This window comes from Mirounga angustirostris, unplaced genomic scaffold (genome assembly GCF_029215605.1).
Source record: "Mirounga angustirostris isolate CCGP_5_RB_7025 unplaced genomic scaffold, mMirAng1.0.hap1 SCAF_9, whole genome shotgun sequence".
Classification (NCBI taxonomy): Eukaryota; Metazoa; Chordata; class Mammalia; order Carnivora; family Phocidae; genus Mirounga; species Mirounga angustirostris.
In genome coordinates, this window is record NW_026991717.1 from 46,352,685 (window position 1) to 46,370,699 (window position 18,015).

At 36.9% G+C, this 18,015-nt stretch overlaps 1 protein-coding gene and 1 pseudogene across 1 annotated transcript in view; one reads left to right on the forward strand and one right to left on the reverse strand.

Moving 5' to 3' along the window:
- RNF111 (ring finger protein 111) overlaps positions 1-18,015 on the reverse strand; it is a 121,677-nt gene that overhangs the window by 91,290 nt on the left and 12,372 nt on the right. The gene's annotated exons all lie outside the window — the stretch shown is intronic.
- On the forward strand, positions 301-565 carry LOC123861155 (small ribosomal subunit protein uS14-like; annotated as a pseudogene).

Genomic DNA, 18,015 nt, shown 5'->3' on the forward strand with positions numbered 1-18,015 from the left:
TATTTCCAGAACTGTATTTCCAGACCTTACCTTTTTCCTCAAGCTATTGACCTGTGCTCTTCAAAAAGGTAGACACGGGGTGCCTGGGTGGCTCAGTCATTGGGCAACTGCCTTTGGCTCAGGTCATGGTCCCAGGGTCCCAGGGTCCCAGGGTCCCAGGATCGAGTCCCACATCGGGCTTCCTGCTAGGCGGGAAGCCTGCTTCTCCCTCTCCTTCTCCCCCTATTTGTGTTCCCTCTCTCACTGTGTTTCTCTCTGTTAAATAAATAAAATCTTAAAAAAAAAAAAATGTAGCTTTTGCCTCGTTGCGTCCGAGAGAGCAAGATGGGTCACCAGCAGCTGTACTGGAGCCAACCGAGGAAATTTGGCCAGGGTTCTCGTTCTTGCCGCGTCTGCTCAAACTGGCATGGTCTGATCCGGAAATACGGCCTCAATATGTGCAGCCGTGTTTCCGTCAGTACGCGAAGGATATAGGTTTCCTTAAGTTGGATTAAGTGAACTTCCTTGAATTGGTCATCCAAGATAACCTACCTTAACTGCAGATACCCAAGATACCTACTTTAATGCCAACTCATTGTACATAAAATAAAAATACTTCAATTATGAAAAAAATAAATTAAAAAAAATGTAGACACAAGCCACATGTAGCTATTGAGCACTTGAAGTGTGGCTAGTACAAATTGAGAAGTGCTGTAAGTGAAAAGTATCTATCCAATCCAAAGATACAATATAATAAATTTTGTAAAAATTTGAATAATTTTTAATACTCATTACATGTTTACATGATATTTTGGATATATTGGGGTAAATCAGTGGTTCTCAAGAAGGCACAATTTTGTGCCCCTACTTAGGGTTATTTAGCAATATCTGGAGACATTTTTGGTGTTCACACCTTGGGGGAAGGATGGCTACTGACATCTACTAACAAGAGGCCAAGGATGCTGTTAAACATCCTACAATACACAGGACAGCCCTCCACAACAAAGAATTCCCTGGCCAAAAATGTTAATAGTACAGTTGAGAAATGCTGGGGTTAAATAAAATATACTACTAAGGTTAATTTACCTGGGTTTTTTTACTTTTTAAAAATATAACTACTATAAACTTTAAAGTTACATTTATAGCTCACATTATCTTTCTATTGGACAGTGCTGACTGATCTAGACCTATACGGCTATTTTACTGGATGTGTATTTCCACTTTAATGTCCCACAGGCATCTCCAACACATCATGTTGAAATAAATAAATGTAGGTATATTGTATTTACCTGTCATCTTGTGAAGACAGGGATTCCTCACTCCCTATCTCTAATCAACCAGTCTTTCCAATTCTGTCCTGTAATGTCTCAAATATTGAAAATGGACCCATTCCTCTCAATACTCTGCACCAGTCCAGGTCTTTATTATCTTTAGTTTCAAGTAGACACCTTGCACTATTGGCACATAACAAATAATCACTGCCTTACTTGCAGCGTTTTCCAAGACCCAGAAAACAAATCTATATTTACACTATAATGTGGAAGGGACAGGATGGTGTCCCTTCCTGTGTCCCTTGTGTGAGAACACAAAGATGGAACACCATAGTCAAACCAAGAGGAAGTGATGTTTAAACCAAATTTTGCAACATAAATAAAGACAGTTAAATGAAGCAAATAGGACATTCCAGGCAGAAAGATCAATACATGCTAAGGTACAGAAACAGCATGAAGCAAATTCTCTAGTAGGATCTACTACTGAATGTACCATGCAGAAAAACTATTAAGAGATGAGGGAAGAAAAGTAGATAGAAATTGATTGAGTATGGTTGTTTTTGCTAGGATGAGGAGTCTGAGCTCTTTTATACTTAAAACTATGGGAAGCCACAAAGGGAAATCAACCAGAGAAGTAACAATCAGATTGACTATATTAGAGACAGCATTATATAAGAGAGTAGGGGGTGGATTGGAAAGGAGCAAAAACAGAGGGATGAAGACCAGTTGGAATGGCAGGTAAAAAGTGATGAGAGTAGTGAAAATGAGAATGAGAAGGAAGGGACAGATATAAGAAGATTAAATAACTAACTGGATATAGGGAGTAAAGGAGAAGGAGAATCTCAGAGGCTTCCAGATTTCTGGTGAGTGGTTGGGTGGAAATACCATTCAGGAAAAAGACACTTTTTGGGTTTGGGGCTTTTGGTTGGGATGGGATGAAGGAGGAGGTTGAAAGGAAATGATTACTTCTTTATTGGCAAGTTGAGTTTGAGGTGTCCAACATTTAGGCAAAGTGGAGATTTCAGTAAGGTGATGGATAAATGGGTTTGGATCTCAGGGGAGGTCTGGGGTGAAGACAGGGATTAACTTGTGATAGCTGAAGCAGTAATTTTGATGAGGCCACCCAGAATATAAATGAAAGGAGACAGATACCTGAGGAAGGCTGATATTTTAAAAGTTGAAGAATGAAGAGAAGTCACAGAAGGATAAGGATAGGCCAGAGCAAAGGGAGAAAAACCCAAAGAAATAGGTAACAGGCCAAATGAGGAAAAAGTTTCAGTGATGAAGTAGGTGATCAAGCATAAGAAATGTCCAATAGTTTGGCAATAAGGAGATCTGTAAACAAGAGCAGTTTCAGCAACTCTTGTACATTTTAGAACAGAGGTTCTCAACAGGGTTGATTATGACCCCCAGGGATTATCTGACAATGTCCTGATATTTTTGGTTGTTATAACTGGGAAGATGTTGCTGATATCTAGTGTTTAGAGGCCACAGACATTGCTAACCATCCTGTAATGCACAGGTCAGCCCCTACCACAAAGAATTATCTGGCCCAAAATGCCAATAATATTCCAATTGGGAAGTCCTAGTTTAGAATGGATTGAACAATGTACTTAGACAAGGACCAGTACTTTTTCAAGAAAATGGTAGTAAATAGAAAAAGAAAGATAGACATATATTTAGTAGGATATGGAGTCAAGAAAGCGAAGACTTGAATCCTTTCTGTGTGCTGAAGGGGAGAGAGCAGCAGAAAAAGAGAAACGAAAGATAATGGAAATACAGGGATGCTCTATCGAGGCAGAGGAAATGTAATTCAAAGCTCAGATAGAAGAATTCACCTTGGATAGAAGAGATATTTCTTTCACTGAAACAAATGAGGAGAGGGAGGAAGGGATTTCACAAATGAACAAAATTTGTTGGCTTTAGGGGGCAAGTCAAGGGCTTGCTCATTGAACGGCCTCGATTTCTCTGTGAAACATGAGGTAAGGCCACCTACTAAGATATCAGGTTTGGAAATGGTTGGGTGGAGAGTAATTAGGAGAGAGAGATTTAAAAAAAAGTCAGAATAGGGGCGCCTGGGTGGCTCAGTTGTTGGGCATCTGCCTTCGGCTCGGGTCATGATCCCGGAGTCCTGGGATCGAGCCCCGCGTCGGGCTCCCTGCTTGGCGGGAGGCCTGCTTCTCCCTCTCTCACTCCCCCTGTTTGTGTTCCCTCTCTCACTGTGTCTCTCTCTATCAAATAAATAAAATCTTTAAAAAAAAAAATCAGAATAGTCACTATCATGATGGCAGGGCAGGCAGTAGGCAGACAACAAATCAAAGGCAGGAAGCCCAGAGCAGAAAGGGGTGTGACTGAGAGGACAGGTGCCATGAAGTCATATTTATGGGAACACTGGTAGATTATAGGGGTGGGAGAGATCTCACACCTGAATTACATAGTTTCCTGCTTTCTATGCTTCTACTCCAACTACCATTATCACACACTTCCGGTGTAACATTGAACCACTATCAGAGGACGGTAGAAACTGATTGAGGGGTGCCTGGATGGCTCAATCAGTTAAGCATCTGACTTCGGCTCAGGTCATGATTCCAGGGTCCTGGGATCTAGCCCCACATCAGGCTCTCTGCTCAGTGGGGAGTCTGCTTCTCCCTCTCCTTCTGCCTGCCTCCCTCTCTCTCTTTCTATCAAATAAATAAAATCTTTAATAAAAAGAAAAGAAACTGATTGAGACACTAAGTTGCTTAAAATCCTTCAAGGATCTTCCATCATCTTCACAATGAATTCCCAAGTCCTTAGCTTGGCAAATAGAGCTCTTTAAAATTCAGAATCTCCAGAGTCATTTCGCACCACCCGTTCCCACCACCCTACTGCCTGCCCCTACTTACACTTGACAGAACTTCTCAAACTACTTGTAGACCTCCAGAAAAAAATACTGTTCCAGAATCTACCTGCCTTGGCAACTACTATTCCTTCTGTCTCAAAAGATCCTCCCCCTCTCCTCCATATCCCTCACTCCTGCTTTACCTGTTTAGGAAACTCTTATCTATTCCTCAAAGCCCTCTTCCATGAAGCATTTCCTTACCTTGCTTCCTCATTCTCACAATAGAGCTAATAATCACTCCCTCTTTTGTACTCTCTTCAATCTTTGTGTATGCTTCTATTAGAAGTGTTATATTTATACCAACTGTCTTTTCCAAAAAGCTAAAAATAAATAAATAAATAACATCCTTCTCCCTTCTGTGGAAAAATATCGCTCAATAGATACTGAATTTACAGAATAAGATTAGGTTGGGGTTCTAGTCTCAATTTTCCCACTAATAAACCAGAAATCCTTAATCAAATCACTTGAATGCTTCCAAAAATTGATTTTACTCCCCTGTGGAAAGATCCTGCCACCCAACATATAGTCCAAACCAAATTCTGCCTGCCTGAAACTGCGCAAAATAATGTTTACCAAATTAGCCTGTACATATGGGCCGGCAGTGCCTAACTATCTGGTAGGCAGAAATTTGAGAAGCTTGCTCTAAACATGGAAATAGAGCTGAAAAAAGAGAAGAGAAGAGAAGAGAAAAGAAGAGAAGAGAAGAGAAGAGAAGAGAAGAGAAGAAATGAAAAGAGAAGAAAAGAAGATACTGAGCTGAATTAATGGGTCACCTGCAATAAATGGAAAAAGGAAAAATTCTACAAATTACCAAAGTCAGAGAGAAAGACTGGTATACCCACCAACCATTGCATACTTCACAATTACATACAAGTTTGCAAGTGAGAGTAACTGATTGTGTGGTCAGCTTTGTGAGCTCTTTGGAAGAAAATGAAGCAAAGTTTGGAGATTTAATGTAATGAGATAGGGAGACCTTGAGAACTTGTTGAAAATATTTACTGAACTACTTCCTCAGATGAAAAGGTCTGGGAAGAATTAAAAGGATCTAAGAGATGCACTAGTCAGAACATTTAGTGATCCACAACTTTTACTCTCCAATTAATATATGAAGATATCACTGAAACTTGAAACTGAAAAAATTTTATAGATTCTACAGCACCGCTGATTTAGTTGAGGCAGTATAGAATCTCATTAAAACATTATATATAAAATTTTATTTTAGCTGATAAAATTACAAACAAACTGTGTTTAGTTTGAAGATTATAATCTTTATTATCCATTCAGAGGCAGAAAAACAGAGAAACAAAAGAATCATTAGAGACAGCACTTCTTTCCTACTAATAAACTACTTTGAAGTCATTTTTTAATCTATCGAAACTATTTTGAATTATAGACTGAAAAATTGAGGAGTTATTTGGTGAAAGGATAACATCAAAAGAGTATAATTTTGATGACTATTTTTAATTTTTAAAGTTTCTCTGACTGCTTTTGGAATGCAACCTTCAAGATACATTTGAATTATCAAGCACTCATACTATCCACGTGGCTCAGTTTCTAAAACAGTGGGGTAACAAATTATGGACTAACAAGGAGACAGAGAATGCCTGGAATTTTGTAGACAAGCATTTTAAACTTCAAGTATCCTGAAATATTTCTGGTTATCTGGCCAAATTCTGGCCAGACGTTTGAGGCCATCTGGTTCTATGAAGTATATTTTCAAATAAAACTGTAGGAAAATGGAAGAGAAAGCCACTACCCACCATGGTCACATAACCCTAGTGTCACAACTGAGTTGTCTGGATTGATCAACAACTGTTCTCAGAAATAGTTTACTCTGTTAATTACCAGTATTTTTATACTCTTAGTCAAGGTTGGTCATAGGTTTACCGCTGAAATTTTACATTTAACTCTTTTTGGAATGCTTTTGCATGCCATTTTTAAAATCCATAATTTCTGAAGGACTCACTTCTGTTAGCAATAAAAAAATTCACAAGTTTCTGATGATTAAAAAGTTAGGTTACATAATATCCAACGTCAGAGCTCTAACATTTTACAGTTTGCTTCAGACCTAGTAAGATTTATACAAACCTTGTGAATATTACAGTTTCAAGTGTGATTTACATACTGGCAAATTATTTGCAAATTCAGAACAGGAAGTAAATATGTTTCTATGTACTTGCTTGCTACTTGTAGATCATGTAAAGTTTTCCCCAAACATTAAATGTTTCCTTAAACCATGTTAGTATTTGTTTAATTGCCTAACGAATATCTTGACTATAATTTTGGGTTATGGGATTGCAAACAGAAACTGTGTTTTGATTAGTTTATAGAATATACAGTACATTTGAAATACTGATACAATGGGGGACTATTCAGAAGTAAGTATATAGAAGAAAAAAGAAGGGAATTAAATGAAACAGCCCATGTAATGAAAGGAGATTTTAAAAATATTTAACAACTTGAATCTGAATGACTTTAGTACTCAGTGATTCTGGTAAGATTTTAATAATTTTTACATTTTGATAGAACATAAGTCATTATTACACTACTGTTTAATAACACTGGAAAGATTATTTAGAGATTTTAGTTTAGTATCTTATTTTGAAATTTGCTCAAATAAGTTCTGAAAATATAAATTGGTCAAAGTTGATGATGACCAAACTCTGAAACCTTATTTATTTGGATTATAACGATAAATAAAATCAGTCTACTCTAAACACTTCAAACACTAATTCAGGATAGAGTTAAACTAGGAAATAGTGCCACCTGCTGAATAGAAATTTCTTAAACATCTCAACATTAAGTTCATTTTTCAGACCACCTAAAGTTCTAACATTTTTTTTCTCAAAGATGTACATTTAAAATGATCTTCAAACAGAAAATTTTCTTTAAAAACATTCAGGGGCACCTGGGTGGCTCAGTCGTTAAGTGTCTGCCTTCGGCTTGGGTCATGATCCCAGGGTCCTGGGATCGAGCCCCGCATCAGGCTCCCTGTTCTGCGGGAGGCCTGCTTCTCCCTCTCCCACTCCCCCTGCTTGTGTTACCTCTCTCACTGTGTCTCTTTCTGTCAAATAAATAAATAAAATCTTAAAAAAAAAACCAAAAACTTATTCAACTAGGGGCACCTGGCCGGCTCAGTTGGTAGAACATGAGACTCTTGATCTAGGGGTTGTGAGTTCAAGCCTCATGTTGGATGTACAGATTACTTAAAAATATAATCTTTAAAAAGAGGGAGAAAGAGATTAATTGTAAGTCTACATGTGGCATGGTCAAAACTTTCCACGCCTCTCTTCACTATGTAAAGAATATATGGGATCTAGGCTTTGAAATTAAAAACAAGGACAGGGACTTCTGAAAAGAAACAAATTGAACTGGTATGACAAACTGCACTAAATACTTCACATTCAAATACTTATAGGACCCACTTGCCCATACCTGCCTGGCAGTAGGCATCACCCTTTTACACACACAGACTTCACATTAGTTTTGATATACTATGTCATTTAAAAATATTTATTGACAACCAAGATATGCCAGATATTTGAGAAAAACCTGTAACATAAAAGAGACCAAGATGAACATTTTAAAAAATGACTATAGAGAGTAGACATAATTTAACAAATAAGGGGGGAATATATTTTAAAACCCTAATTATCTTCAGAAATTAAAAATGATACTGCATCCTTATAAGAAGAAAGGGATGCCATAAAGAAAAAGCAAGAAAGAATGCTTAGAAATTAAAATGATGGTTTCTGAAACTATAATTCAATAGGAAAGTTGAAAGATAAAGGCAAGAAAATCTTCCAGAATGTAAGACAAAAAGGAAAAGAAACAAGAAAGAAAAGATGAGTTATAGAGGACCAATCCTAGAAGTAAAATATCTAACAGAAGTTCCGGGAAGGGAGAACAAAGAATATAGAGAGAAGAAATCATGAAAGAAATGATTAGAAATCCCCAGAACTGAAGAAGAGTCACAAAATTCTAAAATTGTTTATTCTTTCATCTCTTGATGGACACTCAGATCATTTTCACCTTCTAGCTATTGTGGATAACACTGTATGAACATTCATTTACATATAGTTGAGTCCATTTTCAATTCTGTGGGGTATATACTTAAGAGTAGAATTGCTGGGTCATAAGTAATTATATGATTAGCTTTTTGGGTTTTTGTTCTTTTTTTTTAATGTAGGCTCCATGCCCAGAGTGGAGCCCAATGTGGTACTTGAACTCCTGACCCTGAGATGGAGACCTTAGCTGAGATCAAGAGCCAGATGCCTAACCAACAAAGACACTCAGGTGCTTCAAATGTTTATTTTTCAGTTTTTGTTTTATTAAGTAGGCTCCATGCCCAGTGTGGAGCCCAATGTGGGGCTTGAACTCATGACCCTGAGATTAAGACCTGAGCTGAGATCAAGAGTTGGACACTTAACCCAGTAAACCACCCAGGCGCCCTTATGATTAGCTTTTTGAAACACCATCAAGCTGTTTTCCATAGTGGCTGCACAATTTTACATTCCTTTCAACAATATATGAGGGTTTTCATTTCTCCGTATCCTTGCCAAACTTGTTAATGTCTCTTTTTTATTATGGTCACCCTAGTGGGTAGAAAGTGGGTAGTGGCATCTCAGTGTGGTTACACCTTGTTTCATTCTCTTAGTGGTTACCTTAGAAAGTAATCCTTACTTAACAAAACCTAATATTGTTACCTTTATTATCCTCCTGGGGAAGAATCCATAAATAGTTTAACATTTACCACATACACCACCCCCAGACACATGCACACCCATTATTTACAATGTTTTATTATGTATTATAACTGTATCATTTAAATGCCATAAGACATTAGTATTTGTTCACACCCCCTATTTTCGGAGTCAGTGTGATTTAGATTTATCATCATAATTATCATTTTCTTTGGTCATCATTGCTTTCTGCATCTGATCTTTCAAGATTTCCTTCTGCATGATGAGCAATTTATATTCTGTAATGCTTATCTCCTATTGACAATGTCTTACTTTCCTTTAAAATGTATTAATTTTGCCTTCATTATTGAAGTATTTCTAGGATGATAGTTATTTTCCACAGTACCATGAAGACATCATTTCGCTGTCTTTTGAAACTTGCATCATTGAGACGTCAGTGGTGAGTTTAATTACAGATTCTTCAGAGATAATCTGTCTGTCTTCTAGCTATTTCAACATTTTTCTCTTTGTCTTGATTTACTAAAGTTTCATTGTTATGTGTTTAGATGAGGATTTATCTTTATATATTCAGCTTCGGCTTTGTAAGGCTTCTTGAATTAGTGGATTATCAGCAATCATGTCTTCAGAATATTGCCTCAGATCCATTTCTTCTCTTTGTCTTCTGGGACTCCAACTAAATATGTTAGATCCTCTCACTGCAGTCAGGTGCTAGGTTTCGGGCTCTTTATATTGTATTATTTACATAATATATTACTTATTAGCAGTAAATAATATAATAAATAAATAATAAAACAATGTATTATTTATACAATATCTAATTGCTCCCAGCTTCATTCTGGATAGTTTCTTCTGAAATTTATTCTAGTCACCTAATTCTCTCTTCAATTGTGACTAATACACTAAACCATTTTTTAAAATTTGGTATTATATATTTTCACTTCTGGAATTTCTATTTTTTCCCCACATCTGCTATATCACTTTTTTTTTCTTAAGAGAGAAGGAGGGACAGAGGGAGAGGGAGAGAGAGAATCTTAAATAGGCTCCACACCGAGCACAGAGCCCAATGTGGGGCTCAATCTCATAACCCTGAGATCATGACCTGAACTGAAATCAAGAGTTGGATGCTTAACTGACTAAGCCATCCAGGTGTCCTCAAGTTTGATTTTTGTCAATAATCATAGTTGTCTTACAAACTCTGTGCCTGATAATTACAATTTCTGGAGTCCCTGTGAATTGTTTCCTTCCGTTTGGTTTTCCTGCTCATTTTAACTCATAGCACCTTGTCTCTTTGTGTACTTCATCTTTTGTGTGTGTGTGTGTGTGTGTGCTTCTTTTTTTTTTCTTAAAGATATTATTTTTTAACAGAGAGAGAGAGACAGCGAGAGAGGGAACACAAGCAGGGAGAGTGGGAAAGGGAGAAGCAGGCTTCCCGCCGAGCAGGGAGCCTGATGCGGGGCTTGATCTCAGGACCCTGGGATCATGACCCGAGCCGAAGGCAGACACTTAACGACTGAGCCACCCAGGTGCCCGTGTGTGTGCTTCTTCATCTTTAATTGTGTTCAGGACATTGTGTTTGAAATTTTACTTACAGAAATCATCTTAGATCTGTTATGTCTATGTACTATGTTATTATGGTTTTTTTTTAAGATTTTATTTATTTATTTGACACACAGAGAGAGAGAGAGATCGCAAGAGCAGAAACACAAGCAGGGGGAGTGGGAGAGGGAGAAGCAGGCTTCCAGTGGAGCAGGGAGCCTGATGCAGGACTCGATCCCAGGACCCTGGGATCATGACACGAGCTGAAGGCAGATGCTTAATGACTGAGCCACCCAGGCGCCCCTATGTTTATACATAATATAAACTCTGGTGGGGTGCCTGGGTGGCTCAGATGGTTAAGCGTCTACCTTCAGCTCAGGTCATAATCTAGGGGTCCTGGAATCAAGCCCTGCATCAAGCTCCCTGCTCAGTGGGGAATCTGCTTCTCCCTCTCCCTCTGCCCCTGCCCAGCTCGTGTTCTCTCTCTCTTTCTTTCTCAAATGAATAAAATCTTTTAAAAAATAATATAAACTCTGGAAAACAAAATAAACTTATGAGAAACAAAATAAACTTTTAATATTTCAGACAGAAGAAAAATAAGGCAGAAATGAAATGGAAAACAAAAATAATAGAAAAAAATGCACAACTTAGAAGAAATGGATAAATTCCTAGAAACATACAACCTACCAAGACTGAATCATGAAATTAAAAAATCTGAACAAACCAATTACTAAAAAGTAAATAGAATCAATAAAGCAAAAACCTTCCAACAAACAAAATCCAGGACCAGATGGCTTCATGGGTGAATTCTAACAAACAGTCAAAGAATGAGTAATACCAATTCTTCTCAAACTCTTCCAAAAGTGGAATAGGAGGGAACTCTTCCAAATTCATCTTATGAGGCCAGCATTATCCTGATTCCAAAACCAGACAAGGATACCACAAAAAAGAAAATTACAGGCCAATATCCTTGGTGAACATAGAAGCAAAAACTCTCAATTAAATATTAGCAAATCAAATTCAACAATACATTAAAAGGATTACATGCCATGATCAAGCAGGATTTATTCAGCAACATAAGGATGGCTCAACATCTGCAAATTTGTCAATGTGATATACCACATTAACAAAAAGAAGGAGAAAAATATGATCATCTCAATAGATGCAGGAAAGGAATTTGATAAAATTCAACATCCACTTATGATAAAAAGAACTCTAAACAAAGTGGGTATAGAGGGAATGTGCCTCAATATAATAAAGGCCATACACAACAAGCCCACAGCAATCATCATACTCAGTGGAAAAGCTCTAAGTTCAGGAACCACACAAGGGTGTTCACTCCAACACTTTTATTCAACATTGTATTAGAAGACCTAGTCACAGTAATTAGGCAAGAAAAATAAACACAAGGCATCTAAATTGGTAAGAAGAAGTAAAACTGTCACTATTTGCAGATGACATGATATTGTATATAGAAAATCCTAAAGACTCTATCAGAAAACTGTTAGAATAAAAGAATTCAGTAATGTTGCAGGATACAAAATCAATACATAAAAATCAGTTGCATTTCTTTACACTAATTACAAGTTATCAGAAAAAGAAATGAAGAAAACAATCCAATTTACAGTTATATCAAAAAGAATAATATACCTAGGAATAAATTTAACCAAGGAGGTAAAAGACTTCTATATGGACACTAGGGATTAAGGAAAAAAATTGAGGCGGACACAATTTAAGTGGAAGGATATTCCATGCTCATGAAGTGGAAGAACTAGTATTGTTAAAATGTCCATGCTACCCAAAGCAATCTAGATTCAATGAAATCCTGATCAAAATTCCAATGACGGGTGGGAGGATGGGTTAGCCTGGTGATGGGTATTAAAGAGGGCATGTTCTGCATGGAGCACTGGGTGTTATATGCAAATAGTGAATCATGGAACACTACATCAAAAACTAATGATGTAATGTATAGTGATTAACATAACATAATAATAAAAAAAGAGAAAAAAATTCCAATGGCATTTTTCACAATCCTAAAATTTATATGGAGTCACAAAAGATCTGGAATAGCCAAAGCAACCTTGAGAATGAAGAACAAAGTTGGAGGCATCCTCCTCCTTGATTTCAAACTCTATTACAGTTGCTCCTTGAACAACACAGGGGTTAGGAGCACCAATTCCCAGGCAGTTAAAAATCCATGTATAACTTTGGACTCCCCAAAACTTAGCTACTAATAGCCTACTATTGACAGGAAGTCTTACTGAAAATATAAACAACACATATTGTGTATGTTATATGTATTATATACTGTACTACTATAATAAAGTAAGCTAGAGAAAAAAATGTTATTAAGAAAACTATGAGGGGGCGCCTGGGTGGCTCAGTCGTTAAGCATCTGCCTTCGGCTCAGGTCATGATCCCAGGGTCCTGGGTTCGAGCCCCACATCGGGCTCCCTGCTCAGCAGGAAGCCTGCTTCTCCCTCTCCCACTCCCCCTGCTTGTGCTCCCTTCTCTCGCTGTGTCTCTCTCTGTGAAATAAATAAATAAAATCTTAAAAAAAAAGAAGAAGAAAAAGAAAACCATGAGGAAGAGAAAATACATTTACAATACTATACTGTATAGAAAAAACTGCATATAAGTGAATCCATGCAGTTCAAACTCATGTTCAAGGGTCAACTTAGAAAGCTATAGTAATCAAAACAGTATGGTATTGGCATAAAAAGACACATAGATCAATGGAACAGAATAGAGAGCCCGGAAATAAGCCCACAAATATATGGTCAATTAAGTTAGAACAAAGGAGTCAAGAATATACAATGGGGAAAAGATAGTCTCTTCCATAAATGGTGTTGGGAAAACTGAATAGCCACATGCAAAAGAATAAAACTAGAACACTATCTTACACCATACACAAAAATAAATTAAAAATGGATTAAAGATTTGAACATAAGACCTGAAACCATAAAACTCCTATAAGAAAACATTGGTGGTATCAAAAGGAATGAAATCTTGCCATTTGCAACGATGTGGATGGAACTGGAGTGTATTATGCCGAGCGAAATAAGTCAAACAGAGAAAGACATGTATCATATGACCTCACTGATATGAGGAATGCTTAATCTCAGGAAACAAACTGAGGGTTGCTGGAGTGGTGGGGGGTGGGAGGGATGGAGTGGCTGGGTGACGGACACTGGGGAGGGTATGTGCTATGGTGAGTGCTGTGAATTGTGTAAGACTGTTGAATCACAGACCTGTACCTCTGAAACAAATAATACATCATATGTTAAAAAAAAGAAGAAGATAGCAAGAAGGGAAAAATGAAGGGGGGGAAATCAGAGGGGGAGATGAACCATGAGAGACTATGGACTCTGAGAAACAAACTGAGGGTTCTAGAGGGGAGGGGGTGGGGGTATGGGTTAGCCTGGTGATGGGTATTAAAGAGGGCACATTCTGCATGGAGCACTCAGTGTTATACGCAAACAATGAATCATGGAACACTACATCAAAAACTAATGATGTAATTTATGGTGATTAACATAACATAATAAAAAAAAGAAAACATTGGTGGTAAGTTTAATATAGGTCTTGGTGATGATTTTTAAAATCTGACACTGAAAGTAAAAGTAACAAAAGCAAAAATAAACAAGTGAGATTACATAAAAACTAAAAAGTTTCTGAACAGCAAAGAAAGCAATCAACAAAATAAAAAGGGGGTGCCTCAGTGGCACAGTTGGTTAAGTATCCAACTCTTGGTTTCGGCTCAGGTCATGATCTCCTGGTTGTGGGATTGAGCCCCACCTGGGACTCTGTGCTCAGTGTGGTGTGTTTCAGATTCTTTCTACCTCCCCATCTGCCTCTCCCTGCTTCCTTACATGCACTCACACACGCGCTCTCTCTCTCTCAAATAAATAAATAAAATCTTTAAAAATAAATAAAAATAAAAAATCAATCTACTGAATGGGAGAAAATATTTGCAAATCATATATACTGATAAGGGGTTAATATCCACAATACATAAATACACATACAATTCAATAGCAAAAAACCCTCAAACAATGCAATGAAAAAAATGAACAGAGGACCCGAATACACACTTCTCCAAATAAGACATACAGATGGCAAACAGACAAATGCAAAGATGCTCAACATCACTAATTTATCAGGAAAATGCAAATAAACCATAATAAGATATCATCTCACATCGGTCAGAATGACTGGTATAAAAAGACAAGAAATAACAAGTGTTGGAGAGGATGTGGAGAAAAGGGAACCCTTGTACACTGTGGGTAGGAATATGAATTGGTACAGCCATTATGGGAAACAGTACATAGGTTCCTAAGAAAATTAACAATGAAACTAACATATATGATCGAGCAACTCCACCTCTGGGTATTTATCCAAAGAAAATAAAAACAACTTGAAAAGATATATGTATCCTCATGTTCACTGCAGCACTATTTACAGTAGCCAAGATGTGGAAACAACCTAAATGTCCACTGACGGATGAATGTATAAAGACATTGTGGTATATATACACAATGGAATATTATTAGCACATACAAAAAAAGGAAATCTTGCCATTTGTGACAACAGATGAAACTTTGCCTGCATTATGCTAAGTGAAATAAGTCAGAGAAAGATGAATACTATATAATCTCTCTTATATGAGTAATCTAAAGAAAGAAACAAACAAAAACAAGCTCATAGATACAGAGAACAGATTGGTGGTTGCCAAAGGCAGGGGTTGGGAGGATGAGAGAAATGGGAAAAGGGCCCAAAAGATAAAAACAAACACACATACACAAAACAACAAAACCCACAAAAATAGCAGAAATCAATGAGAAAACAAAAGTATAGGAATCAGTGGAACCTGGTTCTTTAAGAGTATCAGTAATACAGATAAACCACTAACCAGACTATTTAAGGATTAATAAAAGAGAGAAGAAATAAATTGCCAACATCAGGAATGAGAAAAAGGACATCACTTCAGATCCATACATGGACTTCGTTGTTTTAGAAATTCCCTAAAGAAAACTTGAGGGCCAGATGACTTCTCTGGTGAATTCTATAAAATGCTTAAGGAAGAAAGAATACCAATCGTACACAAACTCTTGTAGATAATACAAAAGTGAATACATCTCAACTCATTTATGGGGCCAGCATTACCCTAAAACCAAGAGCAAAAATATTAAAAGAAAATTTAGGCCAACAACCCTCATGAACGTAGATGTCTAAATCTTTAACAAAATTTTAGTAAATCAAATCTAGCCATATATAAAAATGGATAATATATCATGAACAAGTGCATTTTATCACAGGAATACATGGTTGGTTTAATAAGATATCAGTTAATGTAATTCATCATATCACACTAAAAAAAGAAAAGTGATCATCTCTAAAGATTAAAAAAAATCACTTGACAAAATTCAACACCCTTTCATGATAACTTACAGCAAACTAAGAATGGGAAAAAAAATTCTAAATCATTCTAAAACAAGGCATCTTTAAAAAACCTTCAGCTAATATCAGAGTTAATAGTAAAAGACTAACACCTTTTCCCCTAACACAAAAACAAAGTGAATGTCATAAACTCTGAATCTACCTTTAGCTTTGCAATTAGAGTCCATGTTTCCCTCCTCTGTATCAATAAACTTATGTTTATAACCACTATTAGAGCACTTATGATATTTTATTTAATCCATTTACCCTTCTGTCTCTCACTACTGTGACCTTGTAAAGGCTAAGTCCTTTGTTTTACTCATCTCTGTATGAATGTTTAAGAGATGTAATGGGTCTTAAGGATCATCTAATTCAGTCATCCTATTTCCCACTAGAGGAAAGTAAACCCTAGAGAGATTAAATAACTTGTCCAATATTCTATTAGCAACTTAGTTGGTAGTAATAATCAACTGTGTCTTTTCATCTAAGAGGTACCACCTCTTTGAATTGATCAGTAAGTAAAGTAGGCTTTATTCACATTTTAAGTGAGAAAATTATCTAGGAGTTTCATTACTTGCCCAGAGTCAATATTATATGTTAAAACAAGGAGCACACAAAGACAAAAGTTGTTTCACATTAAAAATATTTTTGTTGTTGTAGGATGAATATTTTCCACTGCTCCATTTTTGGACTGTGCAACAAAAACCTGTCTTAACGATGAGAAAATAAGCTTAGAGATGCAATCTAAGAATCTGAAACTATGACTATATATGAAGATGTAACGTACTCATTAATTCCTTGCTACAAGTGCCACTTTAAACAAACCATCTCTTGTGTGTGTGCAAACATTCCCATCCCTATTCTCTAATTGTATTTGTGATAGCTTACATGAATACAAATAGTATCAGGGTAGAAATTTAAAAAGATTAACATTTTAGAAAAACAATGACACAGGAGGATAGCAAAATTCAGCCTGAAGCAATTATGAGAGGATACAAGAAATACATACCATAGAATCCTGGACAATTTTTAGATGTGAGCCACAAGTTTAGCTTTAGATTCCTTTCAGTCAAAGCCAATAAGTAAACATAATCAGTTACAAGATTCACAAGAGTCATTATGGTAATATGTCTCAGAAGCAGCAGAAATTTTCCTTATATTGAAACCTGAAAGAAATATTATCATTAAAGGGACACTGTGTGAAAATAATCATTCTTAACAACATCCCTACAATAATTACCATAGTGAGTTTCGTGAAGGAAAGGAAGCTGGGGTGACCTATAGCACAGTGAGATCCATAACTCTTTAAGAAAGGAGGTGAGGGGTGCCTGGGTGGCTCAGTTGGTTGAGCATCTGACTCTTGGTTTTGGTTCAGGTCGTGATCTCAGGGTCCTGAGATTGAGGCCCATGTCAGGTTCCACACTCAGCAGGGAGTCTGCTTGAGGTTTTCTCTCTCCCTCTCCCTCTGCCCCTCACCCTGCTCTCTTTCTCTCTCTCTCTAAAATAAATAATCTTAAAAAGAAAGGAAGGAAGAAAGGAAAGAAGGAAGGAAGGAAGGAAGGAAGGGAGTGAGTTTGGGGTGCCTTGCTGGCTCAGTTGGTAGAGCCTGTGACTCTTGATCTCAAGGTTGTGAGTTCAAGCCCCACACTGGATGTAGAGATTACTTTAATTAATTAATTAATTAATTTTAAAAAAAGAAAGGAGGTGAGCTCAACTAAAAGTAAACATATGAGAGGGAGGCTGATACAGAAGCCAAAGTGTGAGTCTGGTAATAATAATCTCCCATAATCTCTTACTACAAAAATCTTCTAGGAGGTTTAGGACCATGTGCTCTCTCACCAAGTCAAGACACAAGCTTTGCAAGAGGGTTCTTCTATATGTAAAACCTCCTGAATATCATCCCCTCCTGTCCTATGGGTATTTATAGCTTATCTGAAATCCAAAGACTGGGTAAGACAAAGACCATGGATTTTAGAACACTCTGCTACTAGTCATAAAGAGATCAGTTATTGCATGACATAGAGAAGCAATACTATTCCTACAGTACCATGTACATGAGGAAACTTGTTACATGTGAGAAGGGTTTTAATAGTTATGTCTTGAGTAACCAAAGACAAGGTTTTCTAAAGAACCAACCTTACAAAAGAGATGGGAGACATATTAATTTGTGTGATGAATTCATGAATGTTCACTATACTTTTTCCAC